This window comes from Loxodonta africana, chromosome 24 (assembly GCF_030014295.1).
Source record: "Loxodonta africana isolate mLoxAfr1 chromosome 24, mLoxAfr1.hap2, whole genome shotgun sequence".
Lineage (NCBI taxonomy): Eukaryota > Metazoa > Chordata > Mammalia > Proboscidea > Elephantidae > Loxodonta > Loxodonta africana.
The window spans coordinates 46,761,764-46,778,474 of record NC_087365.1 but is presented as its reverse complement, the minus strand read 5'-3'; the positions used below and the strand labels follow the sequence as shown (position 1 = coordinate 46,778,474).

Sequence of the window (16,711 nt, the reverse complement as noted above, 5' to 3'; positions counted from 1 at the left end):
GATTTCAAGCTTCAATAATCAAAACAGTATGGTACTAGGAAAGCTGCACAAATGGACATGGGGAATCCAAGGAAGAAGTGGGGAGAATACTGACACATTCAGGGTTTTGGAACAATGTTATGAAACGAGTTATGTATGAATTGTTGAATTCATACATACATTCAAACCAATTTGCTCTGTAACGTTTCACCTAAGCAATAAAATGCTCAAGATAAAAAAAAAAGACAGTACGGTACTAGGGTAAATACAAACATATAAATCCATAGAGCAGAAGAGACTCTAAAAATAAACTCATACATACATGGTTCACTGATTTTCAACAAAGGTGCCAAGGCAATTTAATAGGCAATGGATAAGGTTTTCATTTTTTTTTTTCCTTTAATTGTGCTTTAAGTGAAAGTTTACAGCTCAAGTTAGTTTTTCATACAAAAAATTTATACACATATTGTTACGTGACCCTAGTTGCTCTCCCTATAATACGTCAGTACACTCCTCCTTTCCACCCCAGATTTCCTGTGCCTGTTCAACCAGCTCCTGTCCCTTTCTGCCTCGTAATCTCACCTCTGGACAAAAGCTGCTCATTTAGTCTCATGTATCTACTTGAACTAAGAAGCACACTCTTCACAAGTATCATTTTATGTCTTACAGTTCAGCTAATTCTTGTCTGAAGGGTTGGCTTCGGGAATGGTTTTAGTTCTGGGTTAACAGAGAGTTCAGGGGTCATGTCTTCTGGGGTTCCTCCAGACTCAGACCATTAAATCTGGTCTTTTTACTAGGATCTTTTTTCCTGCTTCTTCAGGGACTCTCTGTTGTGTTCCCTGTCAGGGCCGTCACTGGTGGTAGCTGGGTACCACCTAGTTCTTCTGGTCTCAGGCTAATGGAATCTCTCTGGTTTATGTGGCCCTTTTTGTTTCTTGGGCTAGTATCTTCCTTATGTGTTTGGTATCCTCCTCTGCTCCAGGTGGGTTGGGACAAACTGATACATCTTGGATGGCTGCCTGCTAGCGTTTAAGACCCCAGACGCCACTCACCAAAGTGAGATGCAGAACATTTTCTTAATAAACTTCGTTATGCCGGTTGACCTAAGATGTCCCCTGAAACCATGGTCTCTAGAATGGATGAGTTTTTCAACAAATGGTTTTAGACAAATGGATAGCCACATACCAAAAAAATGAACCTCAACTCTTGCCTTATACCATAGACAAAAATTAACTCAAAACGGATCAGACCTAAATTTAACAGCTAAAACTATAAAAACACTAGAAAAAAACATAAAAGAAAATATTAATGACCTCAGGTTTGGCAGGTTTGCTAAATGCAACATGAAAAAGCATAAACTATATAAGAGAAAAAAAATGAGTAAACTGGACTGCAATAAAATTAAAAACTTTTGCTCTTAGAAAATTATTACAATTAAAAAGACACAGACTCAAAATATTTGCAAAATAAATCTCCAAAAAAGGATTTGTATCTAGAATGTATATACTGTTACATTTTGATAAAACACCCAATTTAAAAAATGGTCAAAAGATATGAACAGATAAAAAAAAAAAAATACACCAAAATATATATTACCAATGGCAAATAAGCATATGAAAAGATGCTAAACATCATTTATCATTAGGGAAACTCCAAATTAAAACCACAACGAGATACCACTACATACCCAAAGGACTGACTAACATTAGAATTACTGACCTAAATCTTGGTGGAATTGTGGAACAGTTTGTAACTACCATGCACTGCTGGGAGAAATGCAAAATGGTACAGCCAATTTAAGAAACAGTTTGTCAGTTTCTTAAAATTTTTCAACGTTAAACATACACTTAGCATAGAACCCAGCCAACCCATTTCATTCCTCAGTATTTATCCAAGAGAAATAAAAGCGTATGTCCACACTAAGCCTGTACACGGAAGTACATGGAGGCTATATTTCTGATAGTCAAAAATGGAAACCACCTCAATGTCCATCAGTGGGTAAACGGATAAACAAATTGTGGTATATCTATACAGTGGAATAATGGTAAGCAATAAAAAGAATTAATCTACTGATATATGCAGCATGATGAATCTCAAAATAACTACACTGAAAGAAGTTAGACTCCCCCACCCCTAAAAATTACAGTTGTATGATTCTATTTACATAAAATTCTAAGAAAACGCAAGGTTAATATAGTGACACAAAGCAGATCGGGGAGGAGGGGTGAATTACAAAGAGATACAGGAAACTTTTGGAAGTGATGGGTATTTTCATTACGGTAATTGTGATGATGGATTCACAACTGTATACATATATTAAAACTCGAAGTATACACTTTAAATATATGCTATTTACTGTTCTGTCAATTATACCTCAATAAAGCTGCAAAAAGGTAAGGAAAAAACACACTATAGTGATAGAAAACAGGTCAGTAGTTGCCTGGGGCCACAAAATGTTAACGATTGGCACATGGGCAAGAAGAAACCTTCTGGGGTGACAGGAATGTTTCGCTGTTTTGAATGTGGTGGTGGTAATGCAACTGTTTACATTTGTCAAAACTCAAACTGCACATATAAAATGACACAGTATTTAATATAAGCACTCAACAAATCATAGCTTTATTACATGTATCTCAATAAAGCAGTTTTTTTTTTTAAATAAAAAATGTATACTCAAATGTAATATGGGTACATTTAAAACACTTTTAAAGACCCTAAAAGGAAAAATGTATTGGAGATTACCACCTCAATAACTTCTGATATCCTGATACTGCAGACAGACAGTGTGTGTGTGTGTGTGTGTGTGTGTGTGTTGCATACAAAGAAACCATAAGAGCACTAGAAGAAAACGTGAAAGGGCTTTTTAAACGCAAAATATTTGATATGCCTAGAGAAATAAAAGCCTTCACAAGAACAGATATATACACACCCATGTTCACTGCAGCACTGTTAACAACAGCAGAAAGATGGCAACAACCAAGCTGCCCATTAGCAGTGAAAGGATACATCAATTACGGTATATTCACAATGGAACACCACGCAACGACTGACAACAACGATGAATCCAGAACTGAAACATCTCACAGCATGGAGGAATCTGGAATGCATCATGCTGAGTGAAATCAGTCAGCAGCAAAAGGACGAATACCGTATGAGAACACTACCGTAAGAACTGAAGGAAAAGTTTAAACACAGAAGAAAATATTCTTTGATGGTTACGGGGCAGGGGGATGGAGAGGGGTATTCATGAATTAGGCAGTAGACAAGAACTATTTTAGGTGAAGGGAAAGACGATACACAATACAGGAGAGGTCAGCACTACTGGACTAAACCAAAAGCAAGTAAGTTTTCTAAATACAAGTGAACACTCTGAAGGCCAGAGCAGTAGGGACGGGTGTCTGGGGACCATGGTTTCAGTGGACATCTAGGTCAGCTGGCATAAGAAAATATATTAAGAAAACGTTCTGCATCCCACTTTGGTGAGTGGCGTCTGGGGTCTTCAACGCTAGCAAGCGGCCATCGAAGTTGCATCAAGGGGTCTCAACCCACGTGGAACAAAGGAGAATGAAGAACACCAAAACCTAAGATAAATATGAGCTCGAGAGACAGAAAGGGCCACATAAACCAGAGACTACATCAGCCTGAGACTGGAAGAACTAGATGGTGCCTGCACTGACAGGGAACATGACAGAGAATTCCTGATGGAGCAGAACAGTGGAGTGCAGATTTCATAAAAAGATCAGACTTAATGGTCTGAGACTCCGGGGACTGATCCCTCCTAAGCATGAGATGCAGTCTCGCCATCCTTGCTTTTAAGAAGAATTAGGGAGCCGTAAATACTGATAATAAAACTTTCCACAAGGCCATTTGAAAAGTATATACAGTCCAGGATATGGTTTCTTAGTGCCAGTTACATAGGTATTTTCATTTTATAAAAATTCATTGGGCTATACTTACACACTGCCCAGAATGGGTGTAATGTTCAATATAGCCCCACCAAAAAAAACCAAACCCAGTCACGTCAAGTCTCACTCATAGCAACCCTATAGGACAGAGCAGAACTGCCCCATAGAATTTTCAAGGAGCACCTGGTGGATTCGAACTGCCAACCTTTTGGTTAGCAGCCGCAGCACTTAACCACTATGCCACCAGGGTTTCCAATATAATGTTTATCAAAAAATGTGGAAGAAATGCATTAAGCTTAAAAGCTTTTAAGTATATGCGTGTATATGCACGTATATGGCAAGGCTAGAGTAACAGTGATTGCCTCCGAGCAGGGGATGAAGGAGGTGATGAGGAAAGAACTGAGGAAGGGTGACTTACTTTTCACTGTATCCCTTTTTTGTGCCTTTGGATTTGTCCCACGTGTACTTGATACATATTCCAAAAATTTTTAACTGAGGCCATTTACAATTCTATCTCTATATGAGTCAGGATCTTCTTGATACCACAGAAGAAAAAAGTGCAAAAATAAACTAGAGACAGAAACGGATTTAGGTCCACAATAGCTCTTAATTTCAAATTTTACATTCAACACAACAGTCTCATTTCCACTGCCTTTATAACTGGTAAGCATTATCGATTTCAACTTAGAAGATAAATTTATAATAACGTTGCTGTTGATAAGTGCCGTCGAGTCAGTTCCAACTCATAGTGACACTATACACAACCAAACAAAACACTGCTCACAATCGTTATGCTTGAGCCCATTGTTGCAATCACTGTGTCGATCCAGCTCATTGAAGGTCTTCCTCTCTTCGCTGACCTCCCATTTTACCAAGCACGATGTCCTTCTCTAGGGACTAGTCCCTTATGACAATATGCCGAAAGTATCTGAGACTAAGTGTCGACATCCTTGCTTCCAAGAAGCATTCTGGCTGTACTTCTTCCAAGACAGGTTTGTTCTTTTGGCAGTCCGTGGTATATACTCAATATTCTTCACCAACACCATAATTCAAAGGCATTAATTCTTCTTCAGTCTTCCTTATTCATTGTCCAGCTTTCGCATGCATATGACGCAATTGAGAACACCACAGCTTAGGTCAGGCACACCTTAAGTCTTCAGGGTGACATCTTTACTTTTTAACACTTTAAGGAGGTCTTTTGAAGCAGATTTGCCAGATATAATGTGTCATTTGATTTCCTGACTGCTGCTTCCACAGGCGTTGATTGTGTATCCAAGTAAAACGAAATCCTTGTGATAATAGAATCACCTTTTCTATTTTGAATGGGGTTCTGTACCTTTTATTTGAAAAAAAGGCTCTGCTGCCAAGAAGTCTGAAAAACTCAAGACTATTAAATGAGAAAATGGACATTAAGCACACAGTACTTAACACAGCCACCCAATAAATGGTAGCTCTGATTATTATATGTACTTAAAAATATGAACAAAATATCAAGTAGAACACAGGAAAGGGAATTTTACTGGGGATAAGGGAATGGAAGGCAAAGCAAGGCCTTACTTAATAGCTACTGAAGTATAAAACATAATAAAATTAAGGAGATGATGCTGGAGATATGGATTAGAGTCAGATTATGAAAAGGAGTTTAGCTTCTAACTTAGACAATGAAGAACACTGACCAGTTTCAAGTGTTCACACAGTCAAGCAACGGGAAGGGATAAAATAGGCTGTCCACTGAACTGGTGAGACTATAAACTGAATATAATTTTTTTGGAGACAACTAGGAAAGAGCCATTAAAGTTTTATATATACATTTCCTTTGATTCAGAAATTCTACTTCCTAAATTTTTGTACTAAGATATACTTACACCAGCATACAGATCTATACACAGTTCACCGCAGCACCATACAAAATCGTAATGATTGGAAATAGCAATGAGGAGTAATATGTCAAATCCATTTGTACAATGGAATACTATGCAGCTTTTTAAAAATATGAGGTAGACCCGCTTGCCATACCTTTATTCTTATGTTTGGCCAAAGATTTGACCTTCTGTCATTTCAAAACAGCAGGGGCTAGGCGATGGGGAAAACGGGGAGCTATTGCTGAAGGGGCACTGAGTTTCTATTCAGAGTGATGAAAAACACTTGTAAATGGGTAGTGTTGACGGGAGCACAGCATGGTGAATGTAATTAATCTCAAAGAGTTGTCTACTTAAAAATGGTTAAAAAAGGCAAACTTTTTGTTATATACATTTTACCACAATTTAAAAAAAAAAAAAAGAAGTAAAGAAAGATCTCCAAGTTCTTTTGCTAAGTGAAAATAGTGGCAGCCCACTGTGCTCCCACTTAAAAAATAAAAAGGGGGAGAAAATAGGGAAAAACAAATGGAAGAGAGATTCATACATGAACATATGTACAGAACATTCTTCAACAGTAGTAGCCCCTGGGAAGAAGAGTTGTAAACACCCAATACCTGGGGTAGGAGGCAGCTTTACGTTTTCACTGTATGCCTGTTTGTACTACTTAGACTTTACCATGTATACGCCTGAACACTACAAAATGAAAGATGGATTCCATCTCCTCCATAAAGTTTCCCTTAACAATCCCTTCTGGACTTCTGAACCACTTATCTTTGCTACTACAATTGTTTTTTTCAATTATACTTATCAACTAGAATATAAACTCCTAGATCACAAAGGGAATCCCTGGTTAAGTGCTACGGCTGCTAACCAATACGTTGGCAGTTCAAATCTACCAGGTGCTCCTTCATAACTCTTACAGGGCAATTCTACCCTGTCCTCTAGGGTCACTATGAGTCGGAATCAACTGGACAGCAATGGGCTTTTCTGGTTAGATCACAAAAGGATTTTTTTAATGCCAACAATACTTAACACAATTCTTTAAAGAATACTAGTAAAGAATAAAAAATAATATGAACACTTTGCAGGACTGTTCAGTCCTAGGACAACTAGGAAATATATGATATACTCTAAGTACCAGACATGACTTACCTGGAAAAATTCTATGAGGGAGACATAGGTCCCAAACAAATCCTTCTTCACAGTCGAATTGATTCCAATGCATAACGACCCTACAGGACGGAGTAGAACAGCCCCATAGGGTTTCCTAGGCTGTAATGTTTATGGGAGCAGAGCGCCAGGTCTTTTCTCCTGAGGAACAGCTGGCAGGTTCAAACCACCAACTTTCCCATTAGCAGCTGGGCCACCAAGACTCCTTAAGAAAACCCCTAGGACTCTAATTTTATTTCAACTTCCAGGTGGAAAAACTGACTTTGGAGTTCAACTCTACCCATTGCTTTCGAGTCAATTCCGACCACAGTGACCCTATAGGACAAAGCAGAACTGCCCCATAGGTTTCCAAGGCTGTAATCTTTAGGGAACCAAACTGCCACATCTTTCTCCCCTGTAGCAGCTGGAGCAGCTGGTGGGTTCAAACTGCCGACCTTTCTTTTGGTTAGCAGCCAAGCACTTAACCATTGCACCACCATGGCTAGAGTTAAACACTAAAAAAAAAAAAACTAGAAACCTTCAAATCCAAGCAGCAAGTATTTGGGGGAAGGGGAGCTAAGATGAATGTAACTGAAAGGACACAGGGTTTAAAACCTGATTGAAGAAATGGCCCCTACCTTCAAGGAACAGACCATTTGAATCCTCCCTACCAACAGATAAATACTGACTCACATGCATATGAACAGATAATATCAGACTCACATCAGGAAATGAGAATTGCACTTTCAGTAGTAGGAGTTTACTTAAATGTGATTGGATCTGAGCTGGACCTTAATGACCAGACTAGATAACAAGGGGAAACCCTGGCGCCGCACTGGTAAGTGCTATGGCTGCTAACCAAAAGGCCAGCAGTTTGAAGGTACCAGGCCCTCCTTGGAAACTCTGTGGGGCAGTTATACTCTGTCCTGTAAGGTCAGAATGAGTTGGAATCAACTTGACAGCAAAGGGTTTGGGTTTTTGCTTTTTTTTTTTTTCTTTTTTTGGTTTAGATAGTAAGAGTGAAAAGATAGAAAAAATTAGCATGATTGAAACAAAGTTGGAATAACTGATTATAAAACTGTAATAAGGACTGTACCCTATAGGTCTTTAAACAAAAATGTGATCAAAATGGTTTTTAATAAAAAATTAGCATGATTGAAACAAAGTTGGAATAACTGATTATAAAACTGTAATAAGGACTGTACCCTATAGGTCTTTAAACAAAAATGTGATCAAAATGGTTTTTAATAAAAAATTAGCATGATTGAAACAAAGTTGGAATAACTGATTATAAAACTGTAATGAGGACTGTACCCTATAGGTCTTTAATCAAAAATGTGATCAAAATGGTTTTTAATAAAATTCAACTGCCAAAAGTATACAGAAGGACTAAGGAAACATTAGAGACTGATTCAGAAACAAAGTAAAAGGTCTGACCTAGAGTTTTAAGAATTGTAAAGAAAATACATTTAAGAAAAATGCATCGGTAGCATTCTAGCGAAACACTTATCACTCAACATTCACTGAATATTTAAATGATCGAGTCATGCAATTTCCTAATTCTGTGCCCTTACTAGGTCCCCAAGTGGCACAATCAGTTTGCTACTAACCACAGGTTGGCAGTTTGAATCCAGTCAGCAGCACCAGGAAAGAAAGACCTGGCAATTTACTTCCTTAATATTATTAAAGCCATTGAAAATTCTGTTGAGCATAGTGCTACTCTGAAACACGTGGTGTCACCATGAGTCAGCAATGGGTTTGGTTTTTGCTTGCTGCCGTTGCTAATAATGGAGCCCCGGTAGCACAGTGGCTAAGAGGTATGGCTGTTAACCAAAAGGCCGGCGGTTCAAATCCACCAGCCACTCCTTGGAAACCCTGTGGGGCAGTTCTACTCTGTCCTATAGGGTCGCTAGGAGTCGGAATGGACTCCACAGCAACAGGTTTTGGTTAGGTCTTACTAATTACTCCCACCAACAAGAAATGTGCTCTTAATGAACTATCCATATGGGATCAAAACGGACAACAGCAACTGAAAAGGTTTGATGGGAAGCTGATGTTGCAGTGAGTTGATGTTAACGGGGGAGGAACAATTGGGAAAAGCAGTGTGAGAATAATAGTACGACTTGAAGAATGTAATCCATGTCAGTGAATTTGTACATGTAGTAATTGTTGAATAGGTGTATGCTTTGCTGTGTATATTTTATGTGCTCTCTTCATATTAAAATCTTACTCATTCTTCAAAGTCCTGCCCTGATCACCTGTCAGAAGTAGTTCCTTTCCTCCTCTAAACTTCTGTGATCTGCATACACAAAATGGGCTTAATCACAGACTGCCCTGTACTGAAGCGATGTGAGAGCCTGACTGATTCTGTGCACTTGGACAGCAGAAACCTTTTTAACTCCACAGTGCCTTAATAAAAGCAGCTTCCTGAACTCTGTTTTATTGATTCCTGATAAAGCGATTTTAAAAACCTAGTACAGTAATAGTCCTCTCTTCTCTTATTACAAGAAGAAATCACTGACCCTCCAGTGGATACATGTGTGTACAGTCGGGTTTTCCTAAATGCAGCCAAATACTTGCTCTGATCCCAGTGTAACCCAACCGGCTGGAGAAAACGTATTGTCATAAAACACAACCACCACCAAGCAGATAAAAAAAAAAAAAGAAAGATGAGCTCAGATGGATCTTGGATGGATGCAGACTAAAGACACAATGTGTTGAAGAAAATAGTGGGTAATCCTGTAAAACACTTTCAAATAAAGCTGCCAAAATACAATCTGGAAACAAAATCATCAAGCTGATACAACTGCTCTACAGGGCAACTTAAAGTCGATAATTCATTTTACTGATGACAGATTCTCTGAGAGTAAAGAAAATATTACTTTGTTTTCTCACACCAGAAGGAGGGCTGAGAAGATTCAACACAGTTTTTGCCTGCTTATATAGAGGTAGGTTATAGCACATAGTCTGGTGAATTTGGTAGTTCAAAGTCATTCTGCTCCCAAGCTCTTTATGATGAATCAGCACCGAAAGCTTCATCTGACTTCACATCATTATCTGGTATAAATACATTAATCCACTCAGTGCTTTGCCAATAAAATTTAAATAAAAGGCCATTCTACATATCCATATGATTCCTTAACTACACAGAATTTCCACAGAAGGAATCTTGGAAGACAACATAGTCCACCCCTTTTCTTTTATAAATGAAAAAACAGACCTAGAGACTGATTTGCCCAAAGCTTATGGTAGCTGATAAGTTATTCTCAGTGTTTCAGTGATAAGTATTCTTCTCAAAGCTAACAAATGATACTGAACAGGTACCAAAAGGGGGAAAATATTTAAAGGTTTTCACATGTGTAGCTATCCTTTGATTAAAGTTCTGATTTGAAACTGAGCATATGACCATGCTGTTTTTCCACCAACAGCAACTAACTCATTCATAAAAATGTCAGTTTAGGACATTTAGAGTATAATAAGCAAATATTTCTTTTCAACTCAATGTGATAACAGTTTGGTTTTAGATTTCATTTAAACAGAAGGGCAAAAAAATATTTACTCTAAACCTCCCCCCGCCCTTTTTGTTGTTGTTAAAACCCTTTCTTCCCCCTCCCCATGCCTTCTCCTCTTTTGTACTGAAGTTCTCAAAGGCGTGAGATGAAGGAACACTACCACAATACAACTGCAGGCTTCCTGCCTACTAAAAAAAAAAATGCCTACTAGTCAGTCATTATTCTTAAGACTTGAGAACTTTCAAAACACTGCTTGGGTTGCTTTGAAATTCCCTCTTTCAGATGTTCCCTCCTTCATGGAACATCTGTTTAAAAGAATGACTTCAAAAATGTCTTGCTGGACCCAATCATGATTGGGTACAAACCAGCCTTGTACATGAATATGGTATATACACACCTGAAGTTTGGCAAACACAAATCTAATAGTATAGACAGAAAGAAAGAAGTATATTTCTGGCCAACCATAAAAATATTTTTCTCATATGCATAAATTAATTCAGTTCCTGAAAAACTCCTTATTTATGTGAATAGTATCTTAAGGTTAAAGAATACAATATTACCAACACTTTTTTTTAATAATACCATGTAGATATCTACAGGTCTCAAACTACGCTGGGCTGAATAGAAAGGGCTAAATCAATTACTGACTTGAAGTTCACACTAAAATTTTTCAGTATATTCAGTTTTTTTAAGAAGCTGTTGGGGGCAGGAAAAATTACCAGCAGCAGTCACCTGAAAACCTGGGGAATTTCCCACTTTCTCTAACCACATTTTAATGGTGGCAGTAGTACTTACTAATAAACCTATCTGGTTGTGGAAATAAACCAATGAACTACTCAGACATTCTCCCAGAGCCAGGAGGTGGGGGGAGGAGTAGAAGTGAGAATACATTATCTGCCCGGCTCAACATGGGCTCTTTCCTTTTTCTCAGAAAAAAGCATTAAAAATGGAAGGTCAAATTGTTACAACAAATGAAAAATTTTCCCAAACCTCTAACACTTCCATATTAACACACACAAAAAAAAAACTCTAACAGTTGACTAATTTATTTTAAACAATATTCAATAAAGCCTAATCCCAGTATAACAAAATAATTTAGCTAGTTCCCTGGAGTTTGTTATAATGGGATTTAACCTGTACACTCAACATTCAATTAACGATAAGGCTTATCCTAATTGAGGATTATGCTGACTTGTCTGCAGTCCTTTCCCATCTATCCATCTAAGCACTCCAACTCAGCAGCCACAGCCACCAAAGGCAGAGCCCCAAGGAGCAGCGTGTTATCTGTTACTATGTGCTACCTACCAGGCCAGTGCTCCCCTTTCAGCAGTACGTGGATCATCAAGTGATCTAGTCAGCCCGGTTTCCAAAAAGTGAAGATTCATAACCGCCACTCATAGCAAGGAAACTGAACATCTCAGAAGAATACCTTCCTAGGAACAGCAGACAAAAAAAGTCACACCCTTCCCCAAAACATAAAAGAAAATTATTAACAAAAAAGATAAAAATAAGACACAAGTATCCCTAATGAAAAACGAAATGCTGGTCCATTTGCTCTTAGAATATTCTTTTAAATAGGTAAAACCCCTTCGCTCGTCAGGCCTCTAAGCCAGTTTACTACAGTTACTTAAGTAAACCTTTATCACTGTCCCCTCTGTGAACTGACCTAAGCTGGAGGTACCTACCAAACTGAGTTAATGTTGACAAAGTTGAGAACGGCCAGTACGCAGTCTAGGAAGATTATCCAGTTTGTGGATAAATCAGCCCACTAGACACTGCAGGTCTCCCTTTCTACTCCCTGCTGTGTATCTTCTGATCATTTTCCTGCTCGTTTAACAACTCTCCACACGAAGATAGGAAAGGAAAACGTGATTAAATTCAATTCCATCCTCTTCCAGAAATCCTCTCAGAAAGACAATGAGTCAAATGAATTTACCAAGCAAACACTAACGAAGTGAAGGAATAAACCTTATTACAACAGAGCCTCTCCTCCACTTTTACTGTGAAATGTGTTCATTTTAGAATCCTCTCCCCCACCCAAAAAAGCATTAGTAAAATTAAGAAAGTGCCTACCCTTTACAGCAGCACTCAATCTCAGTGTTATCCCTGATAATCTAAAGTAACATATAGTCACCTATTTCCTTCCACCTGTTGAACTACGAGGAGCAGAAAAGTTTACGTCTCCAATACTAATTTCCTGTTCCCAGATCTTTAATCATTCAATAAAAATATTCTATACCACCAAACCTGTTGCCCGTCGAGTTGATTCCAACTCATAGCAACCCTCTAAGGAGAGAGGAGAACTGCCTCATAGGTTTTCCAAGAAGCAGTTGGTGGATTCAAACTACCAACCTTGAGCAGCCGAGCTCTTAACCATTGCACTACCAGGGCTCCTTCTATACTACAGAGTATGGCAAATTCAACCAAACTGGTACACACAAGTAATCTCTGCCTTAACCTGAGATACTACAGTACCTCCTGAAACCTGGTTAACAACTGCTTTTCTAGTCCTAGTTAGCATTCACCGAGTAACAATTGTATTAAACTGTGGCAGTTTTGCTGTATAGACAAACAGCCACCGGAGGCTATAAAAAAAATAGCCATGTTAAACTTCACAACAAATTAAAAGTTTTAAACAGCACTCTACAGCCTCTGGCCTCAGAAATCATATAGTCTTTAAAAATGCAAGAAAGAAACCCTACAGCCATTTCTTTTCACTACCAATTAGGGATAAGACAATAGTAGTTTGGTGGTGGTGGTTTTTTAATCTTACCCTATTATCCAAACTAAAAAGATACAGGTTACAAAGAAGATCCGTTCCTGAGTGTATCTTTAAGAATTTGTAGGTAAGTAAGAACAGGTACACACAGTTCTTATTTAGCTTTACTTTAGTGCAAGAAAAGGCTCAAAGCCTTTTCAATGATTTAAAAGCTGCACGTGCAGCAAGTGAAGGCGACTGTAATGAAGCATTTGTTGCTCCTAGGGGCTGGCTCAGTCGTTCCAAACCGAGGGCAAGTTTACACAGCATTAAAGGGCCAGTACAAGCTGTTCCAAGTTTGTAACCCAGAGACTGTCTGTGTTTTTTAATTATTCCTTAAAAAGGCTTCTCAAAAACATAGCAGTCTTCAAGTTAAAAGGAACTATTCTAGAATCATATGACTAATGCACAAAGGCTTGAATTTTTTTTTAATTTTTTTTTTTTATCTTTAATGTCACGTCCCTGACAGCAAAGAAGCTTATTTCAAAAGACCAGTCAAGAAGGCATTAGTAGGCCATCATTTCAAGAACTACTTTTTATTTACACATCTAGAAAAAGGGTTCAGGGTCCAAGAGTACACTCACTCCTTACTGAATGAATTCTAACTTATTTGCTTGAGGGAGAGGGGAGAAAAGTACTTTATAGAATTCTTACACAGTGAAAAAAACGTACGGTATACTCACTTCCAAAATAAAGAATTATTTGATATAATCTCTAATAACCTAGATCTGACAATACTTAATTTTAAAAAATGAATTCTCAGTAGATGGAAAACAATCATTCTGAAACTTATAAAAACAGAAATCCCGTGGATTATGCTGGTTTTGTATTTTCAAAGCCCCTGTAGTTTAAGGAATATTTATTTTATGGTAGAAACAGTTCCTATAGCTGCGCTAGAGCTTCCCACTTAATCCCACAATCTCCACCTCCAGAATACACTTCTATATGCCAGAAGCTGGCATGTGCCTTTTTTTAAATGCTGATTGGACAATTAAGTCATTTCCAGTCATACATAAAATACCCCTATAATTTAGGATCACAGGCAATTCAGATTACTGCTCATTTAAATTCAGAACCTGAAGCAACCTCCAGTGACAGGAACTATAGTGTTCAATATGGTTTTACATGTCATCAACAGAGGATTCAGCTTACATACAAACAATGAACCCTGGCGGGGTTCTTCATCCTAAAGCCCCACAGATTGTTAATTCTTTAAGGGTGTTACTAGATAAGGCAACATAAGCAATAAATTCAGAATAGCTTTTCTAATACTAGTAACATTTTTAGACAGTCGAAATGGTCTTCTGTTCATTTCCCCGCTTTAGGTATCCAACAGGGGTGTGTTTCAAATGAAAATCTTAAGATTAATACTCCAAAGACCAAGGGTACCCTAGAAACTGGTAACAGTTGGTACCTGTGAGGAGGGGCAAATTAGAGGGTTTGGAGTGAAGAGAGACTAATTTTTCAATGTTTTTGTGTCTTGCCAGTTGCATATCATACGAAGTATATAACCTATTCTAAAGAAACAACACATTAAAATTTTTTTAACAACAGTTCACAAACTTACAGGTTTCCACTAACAGTTTATTGTAGGTAGCACTGACTGGAGACATACATTTTCTCCCGTCCTCGAAACAACCTGCTGCAACAAATACCCAAGCTTTCTTGCAGCCAGGAATCAGGTGGACCCGAGGCCAGGCATTTAAATCAAGGAGCTGCAGCAATCTTACTCAATACTACTACCACTCACACATCTCGTTCAACTCCATTTAAAACCGCTGCAGCGAGAGACAGCTGGTCCTCGCCTTCCTGTTTCTTTAAAGTACTGGCTTAATAACAAAAACAGGCTGGCTTTGAAGCGCTGCTCACAAACTGCAAAAAGGAAGTCTTCACATTCGGGAGGGCCAAAAAAAAAACTTTCAACTTCAAGTGTATCTCATAACCTTTCGTGTCATTCCATTTGGAATCCTGAGCCCCTGCTAGTGAGATTTCGAGACGATGCTCTCTCCCCCCGCTTTCGGTTAACTTTTCCACCCCAGCTGCCCTCAAACTGCCTAGGAAGCACTAAGACTCACGGCTTGTTTTTTGAAGGCATGTGCAAGGCAGTTTATTTAAATCATTACAGCACACCAAAAAGGAAAAAAAAAAAAATGTAATAATCAAGACGGCCAAACCTCAATTTTAATCCACCAACTTCCCACTTGCCATTTCCCAGCCTTCACACCAGAGGTAGGAAAATGCCTTTTGACTGAGAACCCATCCGTGCCCAAAATGGAAATTCTGCAGATAATTCATGTTAAAAAATGAAAAATGCCAAGTGCAGGAGGCAACACAGCAACAAAATCCCACCCGATTCTGAGTACGACTCGGAGGCTGGGTGGGGGTCTGTGCGGCTTTCCTCTCTCAATTCTTCCGAGTAACAAACAGCCAAAAAGCCAAGGCAGAGGGCGGAGGGGACGCGGGGACCTTTGAAAAGCAGCCCCAAAGGCTGCGGGAGGCAAAAGGAAGACAAAACTTTCGGGACAGGAGGGGAAAGAGGGCCCCCGGGATTCCCCTCGAACTCTCGGGGTGACCCCTCCGCGAGGAGACTCCCTCGGGCCCCCAAGCGGTTCTCTCCCAGCCCCGGCGCCCTTCCTCTGGCCGCGGACCGCCCACCGGCTGCCGGGCGGCCCCCGACACCCCGAAGCCGTCTCAGCGCGTCCCCCTCTCGGTGCGCCCCTCAGCGCCTCCGCGGAGCCCAAGCCGCCGGCTCGCGGCAGCCCCGGGAACTCGCCCTCTTCTCTCGGCCTCGCACCCCACCCACTCGCCCACCGCCGCCGCCTCCTTTATCTCCACTCACCGACCGCCGCCATTTTCCTCGCTGCTCCGCTTTAAATCGGAAACTCGCCGCTCAGCCTGCAGCCACCGGCGCCGCCACCGACTCAGCCTCGGCCACCACCGTCGCTGTGGAGGGGCTGAGGCGGCAGCGGCTGAAGCTGCGGCGCGGGAGCCGCTGGGATATGTAGTCCCGGGGCCCCGCCCAGCTCTATTAGTCCCAGGGGGCCTTGCGCGGCCTGCACGCTGGGTTCCAGCGCCCTGGCCCCGGCGGGCGGGGCGCAGGGGCGTGGCCACGTGGGACCCTAGGGCGTCTTTCACTCACCGCCTGGGAGCTGCTGTGGGGTGGGGGAAGATGTGTTGCGCTGGCAGCCCTGCCGTTCATTTTTTCAGACTTGCCTTCATCCAGTGTTACCAGCTAACATTCGTGAAGCGCTTATTGTGTGCCAAGCATGATCCTCAAAACAAGCCTCCCTTCGGTACCATTACTGTCCTCATTTTTCAGATGTTTGACACAAGGTCACGCGCCACGAGACTGTTCTTTAGATGTTAAAGCCAGTGGGTGAAAGGTTGTTGTTGGGCAACAGTATACTCTCAGCATATTGAATCCCGAAGTATCCCACGGAGTGCTGTCACTTTCAAAGGGGAGGAGCTTCCTCTACCAGGGAGAGATCTTCAGACACCACCTTAACCAAGTGATGGAAGTTAGCATCACCAACAATGGGTCAAGCCCTC

General features: G+C 40.1%; 1 protein-coding gene across 14 annotated transcripts in view; it reads right to left on the bottom strand.

The window, feature by feature from the left end:
- The window catches only part of NCOA3 (nuclear receptor coactivator 3), a 129,428-nt gene extending 113,287 nt beyond the window's left edge, over window positions 1-16,141 (bottom strand). For 8 of the 14 annotated variants that reach the window (XM_064276168.1, XM_064276169.1, XM_010591769.3 and 5 more), the window contains exon 1: window positions 16,002-16,141. The gene's annotated coding sequence lies outside the window, so the exon portion shown is untranslated. Of the gene's footprint in view, window positions 1-11,709; window positions 11,838-16,001 lie in introns of all 14 variants that reach the window. The other 6 variants (XM_064276173.1, XM_010591770.3, XM_023550349.2 and 3 more) reach the window with 2 other exon arrangements.
- Window positions 16,142-16,711: the final 570 nt, after the last annotated feature.